General features: G+C 37.4%; 1 pseudogene; it reads right to left on the bottom strand.

The window, feature by feature from the left end:
* Window positions 1–18,007: 18,007 nt before the first annotated feature.
* On the bottom strand, window positions 18,008–25,791 carry LOC147486834 (ABC transporter B family member 28-like; annotated as a pseudogene).
* Between the last annotated feature and the right edge of the window lie 1,963 nt (window positions 25,792–27,754).

The raw sequence follows: 27,754 nt of genomic DNA, 5'->3' as shown, positions 1-27,754 counted from the left end.
GCGGTAAAAGCTGAAATTGAAAAACTAAAGGCAACTAATTTTGTCAGGGAAATCAATTTCCCCACCTAAATTTCTAATATTGTCCCAGTTAGAAAGAAGAATGGGTCATGGAGAATCTGTATTGACTTCACTGATCTGAACCGTGCATTTTCGAAAGACAGCTACCCTCTGCCATGAATTGACAAGTTGGTGGATGCGACGGCTGGACATGAACTGTTATCCTTCACAGATGGGTCATCAGGTTACAACCATATCCCTTTACTTGAAAAGGACCACAAGCATGCCAGTTTCACAACTGAGGATGGCCTGTACTGCTATCAGGTCATGCCATTCGGATTGAAAAATGTAGGAGCCACATATTAGCGTTTGGTAAATAAGATGTTCGAAGGATTAATAGGCGACATTATGGAGGTGTATATGGATGATCTCCTGATCAAGAGTCTGAAATGGGGAGATCATCTCTCCCACTTGAAACGTGCATTTGACGTTCTTCGAGAATATCGCATGAAGCTCAACCCTGTAAAATGTGCTTTTGTTGTATCATCAGGAAAGTTTTTAGGGTACCTAGTTATTAAGAGAGGGATTGAGGTGAACACAGATCAGATCCGAGTGCTCATAGAAATGCCCTCACCTAAAAACATGAAAGAGGTTCAAAAAGTTACAGGCAGGTTAGCAGCTCTGAACAGGTTCATCTCCAAGAGTTCAGATAAGTGCAAATCCCTCTTTCAGTTATTGCAAAAGAACACCTCCTTCGCATGGACGAAAGAGTGCCAAAAGGCGTTCGATCAACTCAAAACATACCTAGAAGCACCACCAATCCTTTCAAAGCCTGTTGAGGGAGAAGTCCTGGGTCTTTATCTCTGTTCATCTGACTACGACATCAGTTCTGTACTGATATGCGTGGATGAAAAGAAGGTTGAAAAACTTGTCTATTTCTTAAGTCGGACACTCCTACCAACAGAAACAAGGTACCCTAAACTCGAAAGAGTCGCTTTAGCACTTGTTTTTGCTGCAGAGAAATTAAGACTGTACTTCCAGTCCCACACCATCAAAGTGATCAGAGAGTACCAATTGCGATCAGTTATAGAATGACCAAACAGGTTAGGAAGGCTAGCTAAATGGTTTGTGTAACTGTCAGAATATAATATTATTTATGTTCCCAGAATCTCAAAGAAAGGTTAGGCACTAGCAGAATTCTTGGGAGATTTCCCAATGACCTACACAGGGTACGATTCAACCACCCCCAGTTCCAATGATGGCAACCTACCTGAATCTCCAAACTCCCATCCAGACCCATGAGAGTCGAGCTCCGAATGGCGGCTGTTTGTGGGTGGATCTTCAAATGACAGAGGTGCAGGAGTTTGAGCTATGTTAGTTACTTTTGATAATATGCGGCTGGAGAAATCTATCCGATTAGGTTAGAACGCCTCTAACAATGAGGCAGAGTATGAGGCGACACTTGCTGGCCTCAAAATGGCCCTCGACCTGGGCCTAACACACCTCACAGTTTTTAGTAACTCACAACTAGTTGTGTTCGAAGTTGATGGAGGGTATGAGGCCAGGGACGAACGAATGGCCAAATACTTGGAACTGGTAAGGGGTATTCAAGGAAAGTTTGAGAACATTTAGTTCTATCAGCTGCCTCGATCCAAAAATCGTCACGCAGATGCTTTGGCATATGTTGCCTCGATGTTGGGCAACAGTGAGTCATGTTCCATCCCTATAAATTTTTAGGAGAAATCTAGCATTCAAATCCCAGTTACAATAGTTTGTGTTGTTCCAGCCATTACTCCAAGTTGGATGGATCCATATAAGTCCTACCTTAAAGACGGAACACTCCCTGAGGATAAGAATGTAGCAAGGCATCTGCTTGCAAAGATACAAAGATTCACCCTCATAGGAGACTATTTGTACAAGAAGTACTTTCTAGGACCTCATCTCAGATGTCTCTCCCCATACCTCGCTGAACAGGTTATGCGAGAAGTTCATGAAGGAATTTGTGGTAACCATGTTGGGGGCAGAATACTAGCTCTCAAGATCCTAAGGCAAGGATACTTTTGGCCTTATATGCAAAAAGATGCACAGGTTTTTGCTGCAAATGTGAAAAATGTCAACGATATGCTCTGCTAATCCATGCTCTAGCAACAGAACTGCACCCATTGGCCAGTCCATGGCCATTTCCACAGTGTGGAACTGATATCGTAGGACCTCTACCACCTGCTCCTGGCAATGTCCGATTCCTACTAGTTGCGGCGGATTACTTCACCAAGTGGATAGAAGTAGTTCCCATTGTCTTCATTCGAGAACATGATGTCAGAAAGTTCATTTGGAACAACATTGTCTATAGATTCGGCATACCTAAAATTATTATCTCAGATAATGGGCAACAGTTCATTGGAGGATTGGTCACTGAACTCTGTGAGGAGTTTCACATTACCCATCTGTTCTCATCTCCAAGGTACCGACAAGGCAATGGCCAGGTTGAAGCCTCTAATAGGGTTATCTTGGATAACATGAAGCGTAAATTAGATGATGCAAAAGGTTTATGGGTTGAGGAACTACCTAAGGTCCTATGGGCATACAGAACTACGCCCAGACGGTCAACTAGTAAATCACCATTTTCACTGACCTACGGAACTGAGGCTGTCATACCTCCAACACTGGTAGCTCCCACTTAGAAGTCAGATGTTGCACACACTCTGGACAATGAGGAATTATTATGTAGAGAAATAGATCTCCTAGATGAAAAATGAGAATGTGCCGCACTTCGCTTAGCTGCTAACCAGCATATTCTGAAGAGATCATACGACAAGAGAGTCCAGATTCGATCTTTCAAATCTGGAGATCTAGTTTTGCGTGAGATCCCAGAGCTCAATGGCAAGCTTGGGCCCAACTGGGAAGGACCTTACATCATCGACAAGGTTGGTCGTACTGGTTTTTATTATCTCCGCACTGTTGAAGGGGCCCTTCTTGTCAAACCATGGAAAGCGCAACACCTTCGCAAGTACTATCAGTAAATTATTATTCTATGCTTTTCTATACATTGTTCACTCCTCTCCAATTCATCAATAAAGTGCTCCACATTGCCATCGAATTTATTCCTTGCATTAATTCTTTATTTATGATCCAGAATGGACTAAGCCTTTAGGGAACCATCTTCTCACTATCTGTTCAAGAATAGTGTATGCCAATTTGCTTTAGAACCAGTGATACTGAGTATGGGAAAATTGAACTGTATGCTAGATCCTTTCCCATTCCCACGTAGCTGGACCTGTACACCAGTTCTTTCAAACTGCGATTATCCTCGATGGGTTAAGCCTTTAGGGAATCCAACCACACTAATTGTTCAGTAAAATGTATGCCAGTTTGACTTGGAGCAAGAGATAGTGTTCATGAGAGCCTGAACTGTATGCCAGTTCCTAGCACTCTCGAAACATCAACATAGGAGTTGCTAGGAAGATCTGGGTTTGATCCAGATCCTAGCACACAAATCATGGGCCTGGAACAATATCAGCATGATGGCGCTGAGCAAGACTCCCCCACTGCTGTTCTAGTGATAACCTATTTATTTTTTAAATAAATAGGACCTACCGTTATTAAACACAGTGTCGTGCTCATGGCACCAAGTTACTTTCGTAAAGACATATGACTCTATTGCGATGGAACTCCTAATTACAGTTAACTTGAATGGCTCCCATGATATCCTAATCAGATTCTGGTCATGCCTCATTTTAATCTGTTTAGCCTACTAGGGTCACCTATTGTTGTTCCAAATGAACTTTGGGGGCACCAGGGGTAGAATATGCATAATAACACGTCATATTACATAAAGTGCTTCTAATGTATACATAAACTAGAAGAGCTACAGAGTTCGGTAAGTAAACAGTACGCGCGCATGCATAAAATAGAAGAGCTACAGAGCTGATAAAAGAAAAAATGATAGTTTTACCTACGAATAAGTAATTAAACTCACGAGTAAGTAAAACTAAATGTTCTTACGATGCTAAATTATCAAAGTTATCTACTCTCGTTATCAATGCGATATAATTGGAGTAGAGAATGCATTCCACTCCTAGCTCGTTTAGAATGTAACATTTCCTAGTTTATGTATTCTAACAAAATCTTGAGAGTAATGGAATTAAATTTAACTACGATGGTGAATTAACTAATCAAGATGTTATAAATCAACTACGGCAATTCGATACTAAATTGACAATATGAGAAGGAATTATGGGAATTTGATTCCACCTTGATTCGACTTAATAACTTAGCATATAATTTGTTATAATCCAAATCTTTACCTTTTTACATAAAGGTTGGGTATTTCTAATCCCTAATTATTCATAGTAATCTCTAACAACTAATAACTAGCATATGAAGCAATCAAACCCATTCTCATGGTGAACTAATTACTTTCTAGAGTAGAATAGAACATTACAACCATTTCTACGCTAACAAAAATCAAGTTATCATCAAGGCTTCCTCAAACCCCTCTAATGGAGGCCTTGAGTCATTAAACTATCATTTCTAAAATAAAAACAATAAGAACAAGACATTATTGAATGAATAACAATTACTTTATTAATCTAATTGGAACAATAGTCTAATTATTCAAAATAAATTAAAACTAATTTAGATCTAAGTTTATGATGACTAACTAAGAAATTAAGACTAACTAAGTATTGAATTATAAAAACTAAGTATTTGCTAATTAACTAAGTTGAAATGTAAAGCTAATTCTTTATTATAAAACTAAATATGATTCTACAAACTTATTCCTTGTTCTCAAACTACTTACTTGGATATAAAACTAATTTCTTTTTCTAAAAACTAAATTTATGAATTAGAACTAAGTTTCTTCAGAGCTAAACCTTAGTCTCTTTATATAGAAGAGGCTAGATCCACAATTTCGTGCATGGGCTTAGGAGCCATGTTTTGGGCCAGAAAATCGAGCCTAAAACCTTATTACTTCAGTTCACAAAGGGATTTTCAGCTGGAAATGACTTCAACAGTCTTTTCGTCTACTTTTGCTCCTCTGATTGGGTCAAGGCTTGAACCATTAGAAATCTCTTCCCAAGCTGGTTGTTTTGACGTAAGGTAGGCCCAATTCCGAGGTCTGAGTCTAAAGATACGACCTTCGAAAGTTCTGCTAACTTTTGAGCTCTATTTCTGCCCGCATTGACTTTGACTTTTCAACTTTGACCGGGCTTTAAAAAGATTTTTCCCTAAATCTTAGCCATTAATCATTGAACTTCTTAGCAACCAACCTTTGCTCCTTTCTAGTGCAAAAGTGACATGTTTCTTCACATATTCAACTCCAATGCCTAAAATACACAAGAACACGATAATAGTACTAACTCTTACTTATTAATCACATAATTGGTCTAAAAGCAATATTGTTAAAGGGTTAAAACTACAGTTTTGGGCTCTTATCAAACCACCCCCAAACAACATTTTGCTTGTCCTCAAGCAAATATGAGAAATTAGAATAAGTGACCAAAAATGGAATTCTAACTAATCTCGTTTCGCTGAGTGCGATTACATTGATCATATGCACAAGGCCTTAAACCACTAGGAATTCCCTAGTGGACGAGTTATAGCCTCGTGAGAGTTTTCTAGTGAAGGTACTCACAAATTTCATCTATACTACAACGACTAAGAAATCAAATGATTGTTTCCTTACTTATTCTCAGATATCTATATATCTCACTAGCAATGAATACAGAATAATCAAGTCGAAACCTAAGCTAATATATGCATAATAATCAATCATCTACTAATAAACATATATACAATGAGTAATGTTATGTAATGCACTAACAGGTCCGTTTATGAAACCCTGGGATAACGTCCTTAAGTAGGTCATCACATAAATGTCAAGACAAAAACACTCTAATTTTTCTGCTCAAGTTTCGCTACTTCAGTGTGCAGTGGGCATACTTTACCTTACAATCTCAATGACACACAAGGAAGCCGAAGTCAATCGAACACATTTGCCACTTACTATCACATTAACCTATTCCTAATTGAGCTAGAAGTCTTTATTAGGTATTATGGGGATTAGGTGATGGTTTAAGAATAAAGGAAATGGATATTCAAAAAGAACTAGTCTGAGATAATAGAGTCTTCATATTATGTAACTAGAGAAAACCTTGTTCTTACTTTGCTTCTACACTTTGTTTCCATCCTTAGCCATTTTTTTCTTTTCCTTTGGTTTTTGACTCCTTTGATTCTATTTTTGGGAGTTCTAACTCTTTATTTTCTTATTATTATTTTTTTTTTTTTTTTTGTTTATTTTTTCTTTTCTTTGGATGGAAACTTTCTTTTCTTATTTGAAGCAACTAATAAATTCTTGATTTCAAAGGTCTTTCTCTTTTTTATTCTTCATCTCTATTCTCAGACTCATTCAAAGAATGGGTAGGCTGATTTTTATTTTTATTTTGTTTTGTAAAAGGGTAAAGGATTTGCGGTGTATGAAGGGCTAAAGAAAGGCTCAGAGGGGCGACTAGCGGAAAATAATTTCATAAGGTTTGAATTTCTACCTATATCGATCCAAAGAGTTCTCGCTTAGGATATGACATGGTAATCAAGCAAGTGGACATGTGGTTTTTCTATCCAGAATTTACTTCTCCTTTGTATCATTTCTCAAATATTTCACTCATATAAGGCTTTATACTATATTATCACAGGATTTGTAGAATAAGTATACTAGCCTAGATTTCAGAATTTACTGCCAATACAAACATAGATACTCATGCAATATATTTATATAAAGATGCAAAGATTATTACATACATTAACCTAAGTTTCTAAAAACTATTCTAATGCAAAAGCTAATGTGAAACTTCTAGATTATTAAGAGCATAGAACAATACCAATATTCCTAAGTGTATAGCATAACTTTTTATTTATATTTTTGATTTTTTAATTTTTTTACTAGAAAACAAGTGCATATTGTACATATCTATATCCTAATAGATTTCTTAAATTACTCGTGTTCATATGCCACCCCCAAACAAAAAAAAACATGCTTTGTCCTCAAAGTATAGACATAAGAAGGGTAGAAAAATATCATGAAACGCGTGAAATTTTGGAACATCTGTAAAACAAAGTTAAAACATACTAATATAGATAAATAAAAACAGACGCAACTCTATATGAGTTCCACCCGTTATGGGGTAACAAGAAGTAAATTGCTTAGGACATAAACAAACACGAACAAAAATAAAAATTACCTCTTATCCAGCACTTAGGTGTCATCAACCTCTTCTATAAAGAAATGAGGTTCCTTCGTGTCCTACCACGCCATGATGATTTGCCAGGCCTCACGCCATTTATCATCTACGATCGCTAACCTGTTAAGCGCCACTTGGTCTGATGGGGTGTAGGGGGCAACCCAATGAGGTTGTAGCCTCTACCCCGGCCAAGTCATTGCACGTAAAAAATGAATAATGCAGTTGGTGTCTCTCACAATGTCAACCCCAACCCAATCCGTGAAACGGGAACAAAATGCAGGAAAGAAACATAGCATGATACGACAAACTAAGACATGCATAAGAAGGTACTTATGCCTCATACGCTGGGCTCGTGCTAAACTAGACATTAATTTCTTGGGAAGGTCATATAGCAGACGTCCCTCAGCGAGAGCAAGGAACACGTCGCAAGTGGCGTCATTCACAGAAGAAAAATGCCACTCTCCTAATATGTTTAGCATGATAAAGAACATCGCCGTTCCCACATTAAGGGACAAGCTACCAAGGGCTACGTTATATTTCCCTTGGTCTTCTACACGGAAAATTCCGACCCCATAAGTCTTATGCAAAAGCTCATAGTTGTAGGCAGAGAAATTATCAACTACATAGCCCCATGAGTCTTGAATCTTAGCAGGCATAGGAAGCTTAATAGCAAAAGCCAACAAGAACTTGGTTATGTCCATGGTTTCGTCATCAATGGTGATGGAGAATACGTGTTTTCCATTCATCCGAAAAAAGAATTTACAATGTTTATAAAAATACGCTGTAAGTGCAGGAGAGTAAATTTCATCGGAACTTACCATTAAAAACTGCCATCCTACTTGTATTATCACTTCGCGAAACCAAGATCCATACGTGTCGCTCGAGAACAAATCTTCGAAAGATTGCTCCGGTATGAGTGTAGGAGAGTTCATTACAACAATTACACTCTAGAACTGTTGCAAACAACCTAGGAAAATCTCACAAAAAATCATAAATTTAAGTGGCTACGAAGGTCAAGGCGCGGGGTGCGCTTAGAATTGGCCTGTGAAGGGCGCAGGGTGCGCTCCTGGCTTGCTCGAGGTCTAGGTGCGCTCACAATTGGGCTGTGAAGGGCACGGCGTGCGCTCCTGTCTTGCTCGAGGTCCAGGCGCTACAGCGCAGGGTGCGCTCACAATTGGGTTGTGGAGGGCACGGGGTGCGCTCAGTTTACCTTGAGTGCTCTGCAGTGAAAAACTAAGAGAAAAGTGAGAAGTGAAAGGTGAGAGTGCAAGGTGAGAGGTGTGGTTTGTAAGTGTAAAGTGAATCAAGTATTTAGAGAGGTTTAAAACCAACATCCACAAGTTGCCAAAATTGTTAAGGCATGATGATGGAAACATAAATTTCTAAAACCAAAACGGAAACAATTTAGGTGCATATTCCAAATATAAACCAATAGCTTTTTAGTTGAATTTAAAATATCAACTTCCTAATTCCATTCATTGAAATTCCATCACCACAACAATATAAAATCTTAGCCACACCAATATTGGCAACATTCTCAACAACTCATATTTTCATAGTTTGCAAAATTTAACTTCTAAAATGGTGGATAAGATAAAAGCAATGCAAAAAAATAATAATGCCACCCCTAAACAATTCAGGAAGGTGGGATTCATGGAAAAATCATCGCATGCTTGGACAAAAACCAAATGCCATTAAAAATTCAACTAACAATCAAATAGTCGAAAATGATTACATAATCCAAATCTAACTAATAAACTAAACAACTCGAAATAAAATTCTACTAAAACAGGGAAATTTCCTAAACACATCACAACTAGACTACGAGCCACGAGACGAGGATGGTTCCGAGTTATCAGTCTGCGTTGACGACGCTCATACCTCTCAGACTCGTCAGAAGTAGAACTCTGATAGGGTGGCAAGCATCGTAGCATTTCCACTTGGAACTCTGATTCTCTAGGTATGCATTCATGGATTCCTTGCACTCCTTATCATGCTGGACTAGGGTGTCCACAGTAGTCCTAAGCTCCTCATAATTATGATGCATGGTAGTCTACCTAGTCCGGATGTCTTCACAAATGGTGTTAATAGAATGCTAGCCATGGTGAATCACTAACATGCGTTCTATATCAGAATTACACTTCTCCAAGGCATTGGCATCAAAACATGTCGTGTCCTCCTCCTCATCATCCGAATTAACATCTTCCACAACCCTATCTCCAGGCAATCTCCACGTTTTCTGGATACATTCCGTATAAGCAATTGCATTTGCATGCAACTTCAACATAATCCGCTCAGTTTTCGGTTTCTCACCAAAAGACAACATCATCTTAGTAATTAAAATAGGAAAGGGTACGATACTTACTCTAACTCCTCTAATCATAGTTAACAAGAAGTCGATGATACAAAAATCATACCTCTTTTGTTGTATTACCCAGAGTATGTGTAGACAGTTCAGACTGATGTCACTGAACTTCTCTTTCCCAATGATATTCTTACCAACCTACTGAGCTATAGCCAGCTAGTTGGTTCTCAGAGATGACTATCGGACGCAATGTGATTTCGCATTGTATTGTCCTTCCAACACAGTCTCTCTCATCAACGCCTCTACCCCCCCCCCCCCATACCCCCCCAGTTTGGGATTCCTGCATGGTGGCTACAAGGTGTCGATTTGGCTTAATGGCCAGAACATGAGTCAACGTTGAAGCACTCACTTCTCTCTTCGCACCATTCACCTTCACAAAAATCTTACTATCCTCGATTTCCCGCTTCTTGTAAAAATTCAAAACCAAATCCGAATGGTAAAAATCATTCTCCGTATACCACAACTTTTGCAAATTCCTATGTTTCATCTCATCATTGTAAAACGGTGCAAAATGGTCCGATTTGAAAACTTGTTCCGATAGGATTTTGTGTTTTTGGGCCATTGATGTTGAAAATCAAAAATAGATTTAAGGTAAGGTGGAGGAGAGGTATTGAAACAAGAAATCGAACCTTGGTTTGAGTGGTCGTTTGATTTGGGCTATTTTTTTATTTTTTTTTGTGTGAACTGTTGGAGGCGGAAGTGAAGAAGATGAACTGAGGGGTTTTTTTTTTTTTTTTTATTTTCTTGTTCTTGGTTCATTAATGGAGGCTGATGGCGTGAAGAAGAAGAAGAGAACGTGAAGGGTTTCGCTGGTCTCTGTTGTAAATTTTGAGACCCACGTGCGAGGCTCGTGACTGCTAGATTTTTGGGCCCAAGCCCAAACAATTTCAGAAAATGTTCATTTTGTCCCTACGCGCGCAAACTTCAAACTGAAATTCTCGACTCGTTACCGGTCCGATTTTTGCGAATGAGCTATGAAAATGATCAGCAGAGAATTTTTAACCCAATGATCCATAAAACACTCTATTTTAACCGTGGTTGACATATAAAAAGGTGGAAAACACCTCGAAGCGCGTGAATGACATAAGTTATGCGAACAAATAAAATCTAAAGTTATAGATGGTGTCAACCCGAATCGAAATATTATTAAACAGCATAAACAACAAGAATAGGAAGTTAAGAGATCAAGAAAAAGAAAAGTCCAAACACCCCACCCCCAAACAATTTTTTGACAACGAAGTTTAAAATTTTGTTTTAATATGTGGGTCTTTTAAAGTCAGATTCCTGAGACTTCCTAGATTACTATTTTTATTGTTTTAATATTTTTTTAGTTTTTATGAATAAGATTTAATGTAAAATAAAATAATAAGGAATAAAGACATAAATCACTCCATAGAGAAACATGACTCAAAAACTGAGAAAACATGCGATAGTGGAAAGCGTGAATTACGTTAAATGTGGACTTAGGATTCGGTACTTACAGCCACACACTCCAATAGGAGGGCCCGGTTACCTGAATAGTGCACTTACCAATATATGGAAGTGAAAGAAAGTACACCAAACAACAAAGGTCAGTCCTTAAAGATAGGGTCCTGTAAAAAGACTTCCTCCACATCAGGGGACATTAACTCGTGAAAATACTTTAACCGTTGGCCATTGACTTGGAAGGTATTGTTGTCCTTGGGATTTACCAAGGTGATTGCCCCGTAAGGGGTGACTTCAGTAACCAGAAAAGGACCAGACCAACGGGTTTTTAATTTCCTTGGGAAAATATGCAGACGAGAGTTGTAAAGCAAGACCTTTTGACCAATCACAAACTTTTTGTGCAAGATTTGTTTATCATGAACACGTTTCATGTTAGCTTTATAATCATTTGCGAGATCATAAGAATCGTCATGGATTTCTTCAAGCTCATTTAATTACAATTTGCACTTGACACCCGCCTCGTCAAAATTGAAGTTAAGGCTTTTTATAGCCCACATAACATTGTGCTCCAATTCAACGAGCAAATGACAAGGTTTTACAAATACAAGTCTAAAGGGAGACATACCTATATGAGTTTTAAAAGCAGTCCTATACGCCCTTAAGATATCAGTTAGATGCTTAGACCAATATTTCCTATCAAGACAGTTGTTTCTAATATTTTTTTAATTTCCCTATTAGAGACTTCTACCTGGCCACTAGTTTGTAAGGAGTTGCCACCTTATGGGTAACTCCATACTTTTTAACTAGAGACGCAACAACTCTGTTGCAAAAATGTGTTCCGCCATCATTAATGATGGCTTTAGGAATACCAAACCGACAGAAAATGTATTCCTTAACAAAAAAAACATAACAGTCTTATGGTCATTGCTACGGCAAGCCATGGCTCTATCCATTTAGACACGTAGTCCACGGCAACAAGAATATACATAAAATCATGGGAAATAGGAAAAGGACCCATGAAATCAATGCCCCATACATCAAAAATTTCTACTACCATGATGGGATTTAATGGCATCATATTACGCTTAGTGATTCGCCCAAGTTGTTGGCAATGAACACACGTCTTGCAATGCACTTGGGCATCTTTAAAAAGGGTAGGCCAATAAAACCCACAATATAGAATTTTAGCCGCTGTTTTCATACCACTAAAATGGCCACCACACTCTTTGTCATGGCAGAACGATAGAACCTCATTATATTCCCATTAAAGAATACAATGACAAATAATCTGATCCGTACAATACTTAAAAAGGTAGGGCTCATTCCAGTAGTATAGCTTAACTCTGGCGAAGAACTTCTTAAATTCATTTCTTGACCAAACATCAAGAATAATATAAAAAGCTAAATAATTCACAATGTCAGCATACCATGGTGTAGAAAAAATAGCATACAGATGCTCATCAGGAAAAGAGTCAAGTATGGATTCAGAATCACTATCATCGTCATTTGTTAGTCTAAATAAGTGATAGACAACTATACCCCTCGTTTATCCTTAATTTCTAAGGTGAACTCTTGTAGGAGAAGAATCTATCGGATCAATCTCTGTTTAACATCCTTTTTTGTGAAAAGGTACCTAAAGGCTGCATGGTCTGTGTAAACTAAAGTCTTAGTACCAACCAAATAAGGACGAAACTTATCTAAAGCATAAACTACAGCTAAATTTTTTTTTCCCGTAGTTGTATAGTTTTGTTCAGCATTGTTTAGAGTTTTAGTAGCATAATAAATAACAGTGGACTTATTATCTAGTTTCTATCCCAACACAGCACCAACAACATAATCACTAGCATCACACATGAGTTCGAAATGTTTAGACCAATCGAGAGGCTGTATAATCGTTACAGATGTTAAGGCAGCTTTTAAAGTTTCAAAAGCCTATTTACAGTTATAATTGAAATTAAAAATGGCATCCTTTAAAAGCATATTAGTTAAAGGCCTAGCTATTTTTGAAAAATTCTTGATGAAACGCCTATAAAAACCTGCATGGCCTAAAAAGGCTCTAATGTCACGAACAGTCCGTGGTATAGGTAGAGATGTTATCTTATCTAGTTTAGCTTTATCTACTTCGATGCCATCACTAGATACAATATGACCTAGCACTATTCCTTTTTTTTTTACAATGAAATTACATTTTTCCAAATATAAAACCGTACTCTTCTTCTCACATCGTGTCAAAACCTTAGACAGGTTAGACAGGCAGTCAGTGAAAGAGTCTCCATAGATAGAAAAATCATCCATGAAAATTTCTATGAAGCGCTTTACCATTTCACTAAATATATGAAGCATACACCGCTGGAAGGTACCAGGAGCATTACAAAGGCCAAAATGCAATTGTTTATAGGCATATGTTCTAAAAGGACATGTGAAGGTAGTCTTTTCTTGGTCATCAATATCGATAATAATTTGAAAATAGCCAGAGTAACCATCTAAAAAACAATAATAAGCGTGACCAGCTAGACGTTCGAGCATCTGATCTATAAATGGAAAAGGAAAATGATCCTTTCGTGTCATGGCATTTAAACGTCTGTAATCAATACAGATTCTCCATTTCATAGGAACACGTGTGGAAACATATTCACCTTTAGCATTACGTACCATGATAACCCCCGATTTCTTAGGAACTACATGAATGGGACTTACCCATTCGCTATCGGAAATGAGATATATGATACCCGCATCGCGTAACCGTAAGACTTTTTCCCTGACCACCTCTTTCATGGCAGAGTTCAAGCGATGTTGAGGCTCGCGAGAAGTCTTTGCATTATCCTCGAAATGGATACGATGAGTGCAAACATTAGGGTCAATCCCCTTAATGTCGTCTAGGGACCAACCAATCGCTGAATGATGTTCCCTAATTACCCTAATCAACCGTGCCTCTTCATCCGTAGACAACAGAGAAGATATAATTACCGGATGACTACCATCCGGATTAAGTTGAATATACTTCAACTCAGAAGGAAGAGGTTTAAGGACAGGGGTGGGAGGTATGTCGATAAAGCCTTCTAGTGGTTCCTCATCGTGAATAGTGAAGACTTGTTTAGGTATCAAATATTCATACTCGGTAGATGGAGCTACAGAAAGATTTAAGGTATGTGTAGACTCAAAAAGGGTGTTGACTTCCTCTACATAAGAGTCATCCTCAAAATTTGAACGTCCGAAAGAAAGGAATTTATGCATCTGGTTTTTTGGAAACGTGTTATTAAAATAGTCTTGAGCTAAGCTCTCAATCATGCTAACCTCCCCATCTATAGACGAATCTGGTAACTGTTTCATCATTTTAAAAACATTTACCTCAACAGAAAGATGGCTAAACGACATGGACATCAAACCATCCCGATAATTTATAAGCTCATTGGCAGTTGCCCAGAAAGGAAGCCCTAAAATGTTCGGAACAGAGTCGTTAGCGACTTCTGTATCGAGGATAACAAAATCAGCAAGATAGTAGAAATCCTAAACCTTAACAAGCACGTTTTCAACCACACCCTTAGGATACTTAATAGACCGATCAGCTAATTGCAATGTCATTTTAGTAGGTTCCATCTCCTGTAGACCTATTTGTTTATATAAATAATAAGGGAGTAAGTTAACACTCACCCCCAGGTCTAATAGCATGGTCGTCGTGTGGGAATCTCCTAAGGTGCATTATACTTAACGATTCCATTATGTTCGAATAAGGTTGGAAACTGTTCAGTTAAAAAGGCGTCTTTAGGAATATTTGTCTTATGCCTAGTAGTACATAAATCTTTGAGAAACTTGGCATGGTGAGGTAACTTTTTAATTGCTTCAAGAAAAGGTAGGTTTATCGTTAGATTTTTGAAGACTTCCCTAATCTCATCGAAATTCGTATCCTTGGTTAACAAGGCTAATCTTTGGGGAAACGGTGGTTTCTCTCTATATTTAACATATGGATCAACATGATGTTTAACCTTGGCTTTTTGTTTTTTAGGTTGTGGTTTAACTGGTACCTCTACTGGGGTAGGATCTTCAGTTATTACTTCGGTATCTAGTAAAATATCAGGTGTAGGGACTACTGGTGGGGTAACTACAGGCATAGTTACGGCGTTATCAATTACTCTGCCAGAACGGAAAATGGTGATGGCATTTAGCTTACTTATGTTTCCATTTTCATTACTAGATTGTTTACCTCAAAGGTTGTGTTTGGTGTTTTAAGGTTAAGTATCGCTTGACCTGGAAACACACTTTTTGGTTGTACTTTCGCTTGTGTTAACTGTTGTAAGAAAAGTTGGATGGACTGTAAAATCTATTGTTGGGTTTGTATAAAGGCGTCGAAACGATCTGGTTGTGGAGGAGTGTTTGTTATAGGTTGTGTGACAGGAACTATGTCACGTTGATTATTAATGGGTGGGTTGTGATAGTTATTATTTATCGGAATGATACCTCTATTAGCATTATAATTATTATTGTTATAATTATTATAATTCCCTTATCATTGTCCTTGTCGTGGTGGAGCTTAGTTGTAATTGTTTGCTGGCCTAATATTTTGATTATTATACCCTGGAGGTGTAACTTGTTGATTATTTCTCCAACGGAAGTTGGGATTTTGTCTCCAAAGGGTGTTAGGAATAGGATAACTATTAATGGAGCAAACATTATCTGGTTGTGATGGTTGTTATTCATAGACGAGAGGACAATAGGAGTCGGGATGCTCAGGACTCAAACATAAATTACATGGAATAGAGTTGACATTCATGACGGGGGTAGGATTTTGTTGAATAGAAATAGCTTCTACCTTTTTAGTGAGAGATTCGATTAAAATTTTAAGCTCAGGATCGGGTTTAATCTCAAACATATTGGCAGCCTTAACTGTTGAAGAAGAACTAGCGGAGCGGGGATATATCCACTACCTGATTATTATTACGCTTTGTTTGATTTTCTAAAAATCTATAAGCCTCTGAGGCTCCTTTACTGAGGAAACTACCCCCATTCATTATATCAAGGACCTCTTTATGGTGGTGTAAAAGTCCCTTGAAAAAGGCACGAACTAACGTGTCTTTCGCAAGGTTATGATGTGGACACTCTATAAGAAGATCAATGAAACGATTCTAGGCCTTTGAAAAGGATTCATGAGGATTCTGGCGGAAAAAATGAATCTTGGAAAGTATTTCATCTGTCTTTAGTGGTGGATAAAAATGTTCCATAAACAATTGAACAAGTTCGGCCCATGAGTCCACAGAATTAGGCGCTTGGGCAGTTAACCAAGACACCGCCTTATCGGCTAGGGTGAAAGGAAACACCCTCAGTTTAATTTGTTTCGCACCTACCGTAGGATGATGGAATGTGGTAAGAACTTGTTCAATCATACGCATATGCTGATAAGGTTTTTCATGGTCTAACCCATGAAAAACTGGTAACAAATTAAATATATTTAGGGGGATTCAAAAATCCCCCCTGGGTCTACAAGAACGATGCAAGATTTCAGAATATCATTTAGGGCTTTGTAAAAGTTAGAGAAAGGAGTCTCTCTTTCTTTAGCCATTATTTCAGGTGTAGTGCGTGGTATAGTAGATAGGTGTGTGTGTTGACGTTCATGATAAATTACATTAGTCGCTTTTTCTCTACCTGACCTTAATCTCATGCAAGGCTAAGTCCAATATTAAAGAAACGTTACAACATTCAAAACAACCATGATATGCTAGTATAAATCCTCTAACAGGAGATGCGAGGAGTGCAAGAAAGAAGTACCTGAATACCTCCTTGCTTCACTTCTGAATAGCGTCTTGTATACGCGAGCTCAGTGTATTTAACAAGTTAGAAACACTGAATAACTTGAAGAAATGGAAGTTTGTACTAACCTGTGAAAATCGGCCGGGCTGTTCAGAAAAGGGCGCGAGGTGCACTCAGAATTTGCCTTACAAGGGCGCGGGTTGCGCTCTTGCGTGACTCGAAGTCCAGGCACTTTTGCGCGGGGTGCGCTTCAAATTTTCCTAACAAGGGCACAGGGAGCGCTCTTGCCTTGGACGATGTCTAGACATTTTAGCGCGTGGCGCGCTGTAGAAATAGGCCAATGAGGCACGGGGCGCGCTCAGTGTATTTCTGCAAAAAAAAAAAATCAGTTTTGAAGCAAACAACCACAGTTATAACCAAACAAGGGTGGGTGGGTTTAATGGGATTTTGGTAGGATTAACACTATACTACTAAAAAAAAGGCTTATAAGCTCAGCTAAAAGGTGAGATGTTAGAGTTTTTATCTCGATTTTCTAGGAAAAAACAACCGAAGTAAAATCCACTGAGGTAATAGAGTTCTATAAAACCGAGATAATAAGCTACTAAATTATCTCAAAAGTCTGACATCATATCTAAATATATTATCTCGGTTTTCTAAATAAAACCGATATTATATAGAATAAAGCCGAGATAAATTGTTGATTGAAACCAATTAGTATAGAAGAAAACTTAGATGTTTTTTTATTGAAACCGAGATAATATCAAAAAATAACCATGATAAATTCTTTTGGAAAGAGAGATTCTTGGACAACCTTTTATCTCACCTTTTGTCATTTTTTGTTGGTATTACTCATGACAATTAACCAGCAAATAAAAACCTGTCCCAAACCACCACATTTCATTTCATATTCATAAACATCAACACCAATTAACAAAAACAACCTAACATAAGTAAATTCTTTGAAGAACTTATTTCATTAAGATAAGAAAGAACAATGTCGAACATGAACTTAACTTTCAAAGAGTGCTAGTGATCAATCAATTATATATAGAAACTCAAATATTGTATCAACTACTATTCTTCGAACTATAATAAGACATTTTTTTAACCTTTCTCTATATATTCAGGAAAGGAGACAGATGGTTCCTGCTGAATTTCCTCATTACAGATGGTTCCTGCTGAATTTCCTACTCAAAAGAAATTTGAGAATCCACAAGTCCTAAAGTATTCACGTCGGTCATCAGCTGTGAAAAATTATAGGTTCCAAGACTCTCTTCGTCAACTTAGTAAGTGGAGACAAATATCCAAGATGATCATGATCCATAAGAGAAACATCATTTCTAACAAACTCATCATGTGCTAACTTCTGAAAGAATGACCAATGTTTAGTTCCATCACTGTACAACGGACTTATGCTAGAGGACTCTTCAGTCAATCTTTCCTTTGAAAATATATCTGACAGGAAATCCCGAGGGAATCGGTTATTGATGTCAATAAGAATATCTCCACGCTTGGCAACCGAGGACTCAACTTGAGGTGCATCTTTAGTGGAGGCCCCTACCTGAACATAATTATTTGATTGCTCAAGGACATAATTACTATGTGTGTCACTGGAAGCTATCTCACCCCAATAAAGCTCTAGTAGGATAGATGCAGGGTCCTCACATTGCTTAGAAGTTACTTCTAAGCAATAAAACCACACAATAAGAGAGAATATAAACAAAATAAGAAAGGCAAAAAAAGGAAGGATTGAACAAGTATAAAAATGTTGCAGTAGTAACCTGACCAGAAAAATGTTGCAGCAGTGACCTATCCTTTTCATATTTATCTCTTTTCCAAATGGTACATATAAAAGAATCAGAGGGGGTGGACAACCTAACTTTACAAAAGAAGATAGAAAAATGTCAAGTTAAAATGAAAGCATATATTAAAAAGCTGCAAATCCACTCATAACACTACTAGTTATCGTCATTATACAATATACAAAGGAATGAGGTCATGTAAATGTTAATCCTTGGTGCACACTCAAAACCACAAGACAAATGTCATCAAACATAAATGTCATCAGACATTTGTAACCAAGGCTCTATCATAGAAAGTATATAAAATGAGAAAAAAAAAAAAAAAAAATACCTTCAAAACAAATGTCACCAGACCACACTACACTACATCCATTACTAGCTGATTTTAAAGCTGACATGAAACGCTTATTGGGAGCAAGATTCTCGTCAGTGAACCCCTCATTGTAAAACAATTTAAGGCTTTCATTGCAAACTTCCTTTTCATTGAGTTCCCTTTCTAAACCATAAGCAAGAGAATCATCGATTCTGTCCCCGGATAACACAAAATTTATCCGCTCAATAGCAGCAAGAGTCCCACGAAGATCCCCAAATGTGTTGACCAACCCTTGTACCTAAAACATTGCCAATATTATTATATAGACAGGAGATACAAAGAACGAATTAGATAACCTGAAAAATCCAAAATGACTTATAGCAAATGTAAGTGTGAATGTGTATCCAATAAAAGAAGCCACTGTTCCTGCAGAAAACTCACCCTGCGAAAATATTCTTTTAGTATTTTTGGTAAAAGAAGTACATGGCTATTTAACATCAAAGTCTTATGCGAGCAAAACAAGCCAACCAAAACAATATAAAATTACTTAATGGAACTAGTAAGATCTTTTTTTTTTTCGCTAACCAAAAACTAGTAAGATCTTCTTCATATAAAATACATTTTTCTATTAGTATTTTTGGTAAAAGAAGTACATGGCTATTTAACATCAAAGTCTTATGCGAGCAAAACGAGCCAACCAAAGCAATATGAAAGTACTTAATGGAACTAGTAAGATCTTCTTTGTATAAAATACATTTTTTTTATTAAGCATTAATTACTCTTACGAAGCTTTGACTGGCCGTTGCATATTTCCTATATCAGAGAATACGACTACCAAAGTCTAACACGTTGTCCATTTGAACATTGAGAATCATATCCAAATAAACATACTCCAAAAAGAGGTCACAGTCACGTGGAAATGCTTACTTGCTTTCACTTTGCTTCCCGAGACAAGATTATAAAGTCAACAACGAAACATAAACTACAATTCTAGTCAGACTTCATTTGCAGATCTGAAAATTCCAAGCTTTGTGTCACTCAACCGGTAGGCCGAGAACCGCCAAGTTTAAATGAGCCCATCAAAGGTTTCAGTACTTTTGGTCTATAGAATGATAGCATGACTAAAACTCTAGTATTTTTGGTAGAGCAATCACATTCCTGACAAGAAGGCAACATGTCCACAGTTCCATATGACAATGTAATGGAGTTCGTCTACTATGAGGATATCCCTATAGGGACGCCAGCCGAGACCGTTGGATCCGAGATCTAACGGTCCGAAAATCAAAAACAAACCATATTCTCTCTCTTTTTTTTTGTTTTTGATTTTCGGACCGTTGGATCTCGGATCCAACGGTCTCGAAACACTCATCCCTATAGGGATATCCTCGTGGTAGCCCAAATCCAATGTAAATTACCTGATTACCGAATGTTGACATTTGACGCTTTTCACCACCAAAGGATCTAACCTGAAAGCAGAACAAGTACAGAAAACCAATCCACATAATACAGTTTATCCTTGATAAAGTACATTGAATTGGCTACTCAGTATCCACTCACTCAAGCGGAGTATTTGGACACTTACTGTACGGATGGCTGAAAATGTTTCACTCTCACAATCAGATATAGACGCTTGGGCCATTCCATGAGCTTTGAAGACAGGTACAGTTGACCGCTTATATATGGCTTGTGATTTTAATTCACAGTTAGTCAACGGTTGTAAGAAAACCTTGATAATGTAAAAGAAAGAGGTAAGAGACAATCCCAAAAACATAGAGTAAATCTTACCAAAAACAAATTTGAGTGGCATGGAAAGAGTTTGGAAGTCGCTAAGTTACATTGACACGGACACTTGGTGTCCGTATCCGATACGGATACGAAGTGTCTGGCATGACAAAATATCAAAAATTGAGATATATCACATACAATATGTGTCCGTCTGTGTCGGACACGATGGATACATATCCAACACATATTACTATTGAAATATGGTGTGTCCATGTAACATAATTGGAACACATTTGAGTGGCATTAAAGGAGATTTGGGTAGTTGAGAATAATGAGCTAAGCTGTACATTGGGATCTCAGTTTCCATATATGATTGTTGCATCCCTTGCTTTCCTAAATTTAAGTAGTGAAAAATCCTAAGATGAGAAGTCGGCATCCGATACCCTAAATTTTCATATACGGATACATCGCTATAACCAAAGACCGAATACTTTAGGATGCTTTACGGACATCTTTACCTTCCATATCCACTTTCTACGAGAATAAGTTTCTTTAACTTACATTAGATATCTGAGCATCTTTTATTTAGCTTCTTATTTTACTTTGGAGTCGTGATATATTGTCGAGTATAAAATGATGACTTTCTATCACTTGCAATACAGATACGAGTATGCAACTGTGTAAGGAAAATAAGGAAAAAGGTCCTAGTATATGAGGATATAACAGTTAATCACATCAACATATACACCAAAAAGAAACAAATTATTTCATAGAGAAACATTACCTGCAAAAATTGAAATGGAGATCATCAATACTCCCAGAATTGGGGTAAGTTGGGGGGGATTGAACAAACAGTATGCTTATTGTTCCTACAACCTGCAACAATACTGTCAATGCGTCAATTACTAAACAAAAACAAAAATGAGAGAGTCACTGCTACAACCCAATAAATATAACACATAAATTAATGGCACTAAAGATGACATATCATAATCCAATCCAATAAAAAGTCAACAATTTTTTGATTTGAATAGTTTTTATCAACATTTAAAGAAATGACATATATATAATATGGTACAACACGAGTGAGGTTTGTGCTAAAACCCAGCTCATGTACATCTTCACTATGTTCCCTGACCGGCCTAGAAGTCATTATAGGCATAAATTAATTCTTAAGGACAGTTAATTGTCGATCTACAGCAAAGTGGAAAGGGCATATGAACTATACATTCACTTGGTGAAAACTGAAAACCTTGTAGACAAATCTCGTGCCGATATACAGGCACTAAACATACATACTTATGTACATGACGTATGATCAATAGACTTGTGTGAATTTAATTCACATTTTTTACAAAAATCAGCAGGGCATCAAGTCCAAATAAGTCTTCCTAATAACAAAATAAAAACAACCACTACATCAAAAGTACTGATAAGCACCCAAAAGTGTATTATGAAACCCCATTGAGACATATAAATTTGGTTAATTATGTGTTTAATAATCATGAAATAAATATGTTTTCATACTTTTGCAGGTATTTGCAGTAAACATGGAAATATTAGTTAAACCTGCAATAAAGCACGAGGAACGGCGTATATATGAATTCTCCCAAATCCGCACAGAAGCATCAAACTTTCAAAGCTCCTACCTCTCGAACCAGGACTCCGAATGTGACAAGAGAGCTACTCAGACAATCAGGGCGATGAACTCTACGCATAGGCGGGAAGTTGTAAAACTGCCCAAAATACCAGACCGCCACTGGACTGCACATGGGCCTACTATGCGGGGCCACAAGATTGGATGAGTCATCAATCATTGAGCATGTCAAGACAAAAATAACAAATTATTGGTGCAAAGTTGACACCTTGCAGGTAATAAATTAGATTAGGTGTTAATAGTGAAAAAAAGGCAAGGTGTCACTTTGTTTTAATGTGGTGGATAAAAATGAATTAATGTGGTTTGATGATTCACGTGGGAGGAAATGAGATTTCTCTCAAATGGAGAAGAAATTAGACAAGGGTGGGGGACACTCCATTTACTCCATTGACTTATTTTCCTCACATGGCATTATTTTAGTTCCTTAGTGAAAAAAAATGAGAAGTTAGTTTTTTAGTTTTTGTAAGAAGCTTGTAATAGTTTTAATGGAGGAAACACTTGTTTTCTTCTAGAAAATAAATATATCAGTGAGTTTGATTGTTTATCTTCTTCCTTTCTCTATATCTCTTTTGTTTTTTTAGTTTATAAATCCTTGTCCCAAGGATCATGAGCTAACTTCCCTTTTGGGGAGTTAATCCAACTCATGTGAGGGTAAATCAATTTTTGTTGGTTTGGTAGGTTGTTAGGAAGAACAACTAGCTCTACACCCTATCCTAAAATGATAGTTGGTGTAGTGTCTAGTTATGAATCAAAGCAATGAGCTTAGAGATAAGTCATTGCTTAGTTCCACTTGCTAGCATGTGTGAGCTCTTAAGTGAGCCATACATGCTAGGGATCAAATCTTTACTTCCATTAGGGGCTTGTCTATGAGTCTAGGAAGGATCAAATAACCTTTTTCAAATCAACAACTAATGATAGTTTCACATGAGGAGGATTAACTCTCCACCTTTTCTTTCAAATCTCTATTTTGGTATTAAGTGCATATTTTCAAACTTTAATGTCTTTCTTAATGTTTGTGTAGGAAGGAAAACCTAGCATTAATATTATAACCTTACTCCTTAGTTCCCTTTATTGTAACATCCAATTTGTAGTTGTTCTAAATTTTAGGTTAGTTCGAATCCTTATTCCAAATCTATGAAACGAAGATCGTGAGTAAGGAACTTTGAGTGCTTTTGCATCAATTTAGAGAGTTCAAACCTCTAAGTAGTAGTAAACAAGCATATCTATTCCGAGATATTAGGTATAAAACCTATTATCTCAATTGAGTGCGAGATATCTGGTATAATATCAATTATTTCAATTGAGTGCCGAGATATTTGGTTTAATATTAGTTATATCAGTTCAATGTGAGATAAATTCAATTTCCTATTATATCAGTTCCATAATGGTGAGATAAATGAAATTTCTTATTATATCAGTTCCATCCCACCAGTGGTAAAATCCATATATTTTATCTCGGTTAAGTAAGAGGCAAGATAACAGGTTTATACTTAGAGTTAGTACCTAAGTTATGAGATATATTATCTTATTTATAGGACATATTATCTCTCTTATCAACAAAACCAAGATAAGGCTAATTTTAGAACCGAGATAAAAACCCTTTTTTTTAGTAGTCTAATAAAGGAAATAAAACTAAACACAACTAAGATGGCAGCGGTGCCATTTGATAAATGGAAAAATGATAGTTTTACTTATGAATAAGTAACTAAACTTAAATGTAAGAAAAACTAAATGCTTTTCTTATAGCTAAATTATCAAAGTTATCTACTCTCGTTATGAATTTGATATAATTGGAGTAGAGAATTCGTTCCACTCCTAGCTCGTTTAGAATGTAATGTTTCCTAATTTATGTATTCTAACAAAATCGTGAGTGTAATGGAATTAAATTTAACTACGATGGTGAATTAACTAATCAAGATGTTATAAATCAACTACGACAATTCAATACTAAATTGACAATATGAGAAGGAATTAGGGGACTTTGATTCTAACTTGATTCGACTTAATAACTTTGCATAGAATTCGTTGTAATCCAAATCTTTACGTTTTCACGTAAAGGTTGGGTATTTCTAATCCCTAATTATTCATGGTAATCTCTACCAACTAATAATTAGCATATGAAGCAATCAAACCCATTCTCCTGGTGAAATAATTACTTTCTAGAGTAGAATAGAACATTACAACCATTTATACGCTAACAAAAATCAAGTCATTATCAAGGCTTCCTCAAACCCCTCTAATGGAGGTTTAGTCTTGAGTCATTAAACTATCATTTCTGAAATAAGAACAAGACATTATTAAAAGAATAACAATTACTTTATTAATCTAATCAGAACAATAGTCTAATGATTCAAAATGAATTAAAACTGAATTAAAATTAATTTAGATCTAAGTTTATGAATAACTAACTAAGAAATTAAGACTAACCAAGTATTGAATTATAAAAACTAAGTATTTGATAATTAACTAAGTTGAAATGTAAAGCTAATTCTTTATTATAAAATTAAATCTGATTCTACAAACTCATTCCTTGTTCTAAAACTAATTACTTGGATATAAAACTAATTTCTTTTTCTAAAAACTAAATTTATGAATTAGAACTAAGTTTCTTCAGAGCTAAGCTTTAGTCTTTTTATATAGAAGAGGCTAGATCCACAATTTCATGCATGGGCTTAGGGGCTATGTTTTGGGCAGGAAAATCGAGCCTAAAACCTCATTACTTCGGTCCACAAAGGGGTTTCCAGTTGGAAATGAATTCAATAGCCTTTTCGTCTATTTCTGCTCTTCTGATTAGGTCAAGGCTTGGACTATTGGAAAGCTCTTCCCAAACCAGTCGTTTTTATGTAAGGTAGGCCCAATTCTGAGGTTTGAGTCCAATGATACGGCCTTCAGAAGTTCTGCTAACTTTTGTGCGCTATTTCTGCCTGCGTTAACTTTGACTTTTCAGCTTTGACCGGGCTTTAAAAAGGTTTTTTCTCCTTGAATCTTGGCCTTTAATCATAGAACTTCTTAGCACCCAACCTTTGCTCCTTTCTAGTGCAAAAGTAACATGTTTCTTCACATATTCGACTCCAATGCCTAAAATACACAAGAACACAATAACAATACTAACTCTTACTTATTAATCACATAATTGGTCTAAAAGCAATATTGTTAAAGGGTTAAAACTACAATTTTAGGCTCTTATCAAGAGCTCAGTAAGTAAATTGTATGTGAGCTACATAGGTCAATATTACAGATCCATAGAATAATTGTTTAAAAATAATTGTTTATGTGTGAATCATCAACTGAAAAGCTTATGAAGCAGGTGTAGAATCAAACTTTGATTCACCATCAGTGCTTGCTATTGCACCATCATCAATAACTTGTGTTTCACTCTCAAGAACAAACTGTGTGGTTAGATTAGCTGGAACGGTTGAAGGCTGAACAGAACACTCACCTAAAACTGGAACTGGCAGAAAAGGAAGTTGAACGGGAGGCATGTCATCATCGGTGCCTTCTTTAGAGGATGAGGAGGCATCAGGCATAAGTTCTTCCTAGATAGATGAGATACTGGTGTCTAGATCAAGAAATAAGATGAAAGGGTTGGTCACTCACTCCTGAGCATCCAACTGAGAGATATATCTAGTAGCCTCAATAGCCTCCTCAAACTTAACTTGTCTGGCAGCATCGAAGGACTCTCAAGAAACATCAAGTACTCTCAGAGCAAAGCGAATGACATTTTCAGCTGATCTCTTCTTCACCTCCTTCACCACTTAAGAATAGAACTCAAAGGTCTCATCCAAGAGGTCATCAGCCTTCTTATCAGAGTGAAGACATTTCTCTTTTAAGCCCTCTCGTAGCCTGACATGACCTCATTTGCATGGGCAATGGCTTGCCCAAGGATCCTCATCTCGGTGTTCCTACGGTTAAGTTCCCCTTGGATATGGTAATGTTTTGCTTGCAGGGTAGTGAAATGGGCGCGTAGTTCCAAGAACTTCACTTTCCAAGTGGCAGCATCAGCGGCTCCTTTTTGGGCTTTCTCCAGAGAGCTCCGAAGGTTGGAGATAGTGTCTCTCATATTCTTGAAGCCAGTATCAGATTTCTTCTATTTCAACAAGGATCTGCAGCTCCGCAGTTCTCTTCTCAGCAGCCTCTTTCACCCAGATCAGCTTACCGGTACCCATGACATCAATGGATGAATCGGCGGAGGCCGCAAAGATGGGTTCTTTCATAGCCAGAAAGTTATTCACTAACTGGAGAAGAATATAGGATGTGTAAGAAATACAATGAGAGAAACCGAACACTAAACAAAGAAGAAAGTCTTACCTTGGCAAGGTGAATAGCAGATCGGCAAAAGGACAGGTCCAAGGTCCCAGCTATGTTGGTTTCAGCCTTGTCAATAGGAAGTCGCGCAACTTCCATAACTCCAAGTGTGATATCAACATCTTTAATAGAGTGCTTGTTAGTAATAGGTAGTTCATCAGTTCGTCCCAAACGCTTCATCGCCACAATTATCTCCCTCTCAGGGGAATCTGGAAATCTTGGCGAAAAGGGAATGTTGTCACTCGCCGCCCTTCTATCACTGGATCGAGGAGGAGGGAGAGCAACAGTTACTGCAGTGGTTTTAACAATACTCTTCCCCTTGCAATTATCAAGGAGGGGAAGGTCAACAGTCAGAAGAACATTATCACTAGTTTGTTCAGAACATGTAAAAGGAACTGGAACTGATGGGGGTACAGCTACATTCTTACAAGGCTTAATAGGTGGGGGAATACTAGCAGGAACCTTAAAAAGTGTGTCTTCACTAACAGAGGGAAGGCAAAACTTTGTTTTCTTACCAGAAGGGGCAACATCAGAGGCAATATCAGATATCTTCAATCTAGAATGGTTGGACGCACGCAGTCCCCTTTTAAAATTGTTGGCCGCCAGCAGTTCAGGACCACTCCCGCCAGTGATCACACAATCATCACTGACAGCAGGCTCCTGAACTGAACCCGATGTCACAACATCACTGGAGACGGCCTCCAAACTCTTCTCCTTGTAGTTTCCTCTTCTTCTAGTAATCAAAGAGAATTCATCCTGAATTGGAGGAGGAAGATGTCTGGCATCCTGATCAACAGGAGGAGGAAGTGTTGTGCGCCCAGAATTCATAATATTTATCCCAAAGGGGGAAAATCTAGGAACAAGTTTCAGCAATTCTTTAGTAGACATGTTGAAATATTCAAAAAGATGGGTGGGATCAAGAACTATCACCCAAGGCATCCTCTATTCCTTGGGGATCTTCTTGGTAATATCCACCGTAGCAGCATCAGTTGCAGTTAGTTGATTAAAGGGGGAAGAGTCATCTAAAAAATAATAGCAAAAGATATTCAGGCGAAAGACTCTTATATCAAGTTATAAAGTACCTGAGTAGGGAAGACTTACTGGTTGGAGCATGGGTGTGTTTTCTAGGAACAAGAATTCCTATTGGCTCACCATCAGTATCAAAAGGGCGAACGTCCCACGCAT

Source organism: Coptis chinensis, chromosome 7, assembly GCF_015680905.1.
Source record: "Coptis chinensis isolate HL-2020 chromosome 7, ASM1568090v1, whole genome shotgun sequence".
NCBI classification, from domain to species: Eukaryota; Viridiplantae; Streptophyta; class Magnoliopsida; order Ranunculales; family Ranunculaceae; genus Coptis; species Coptis chinensis.
The sequence above is the reverse complement of the archived record's forward strand: the minus strand, read 5'-3'. Positions and strand labels throughout refer to the sequence as shown.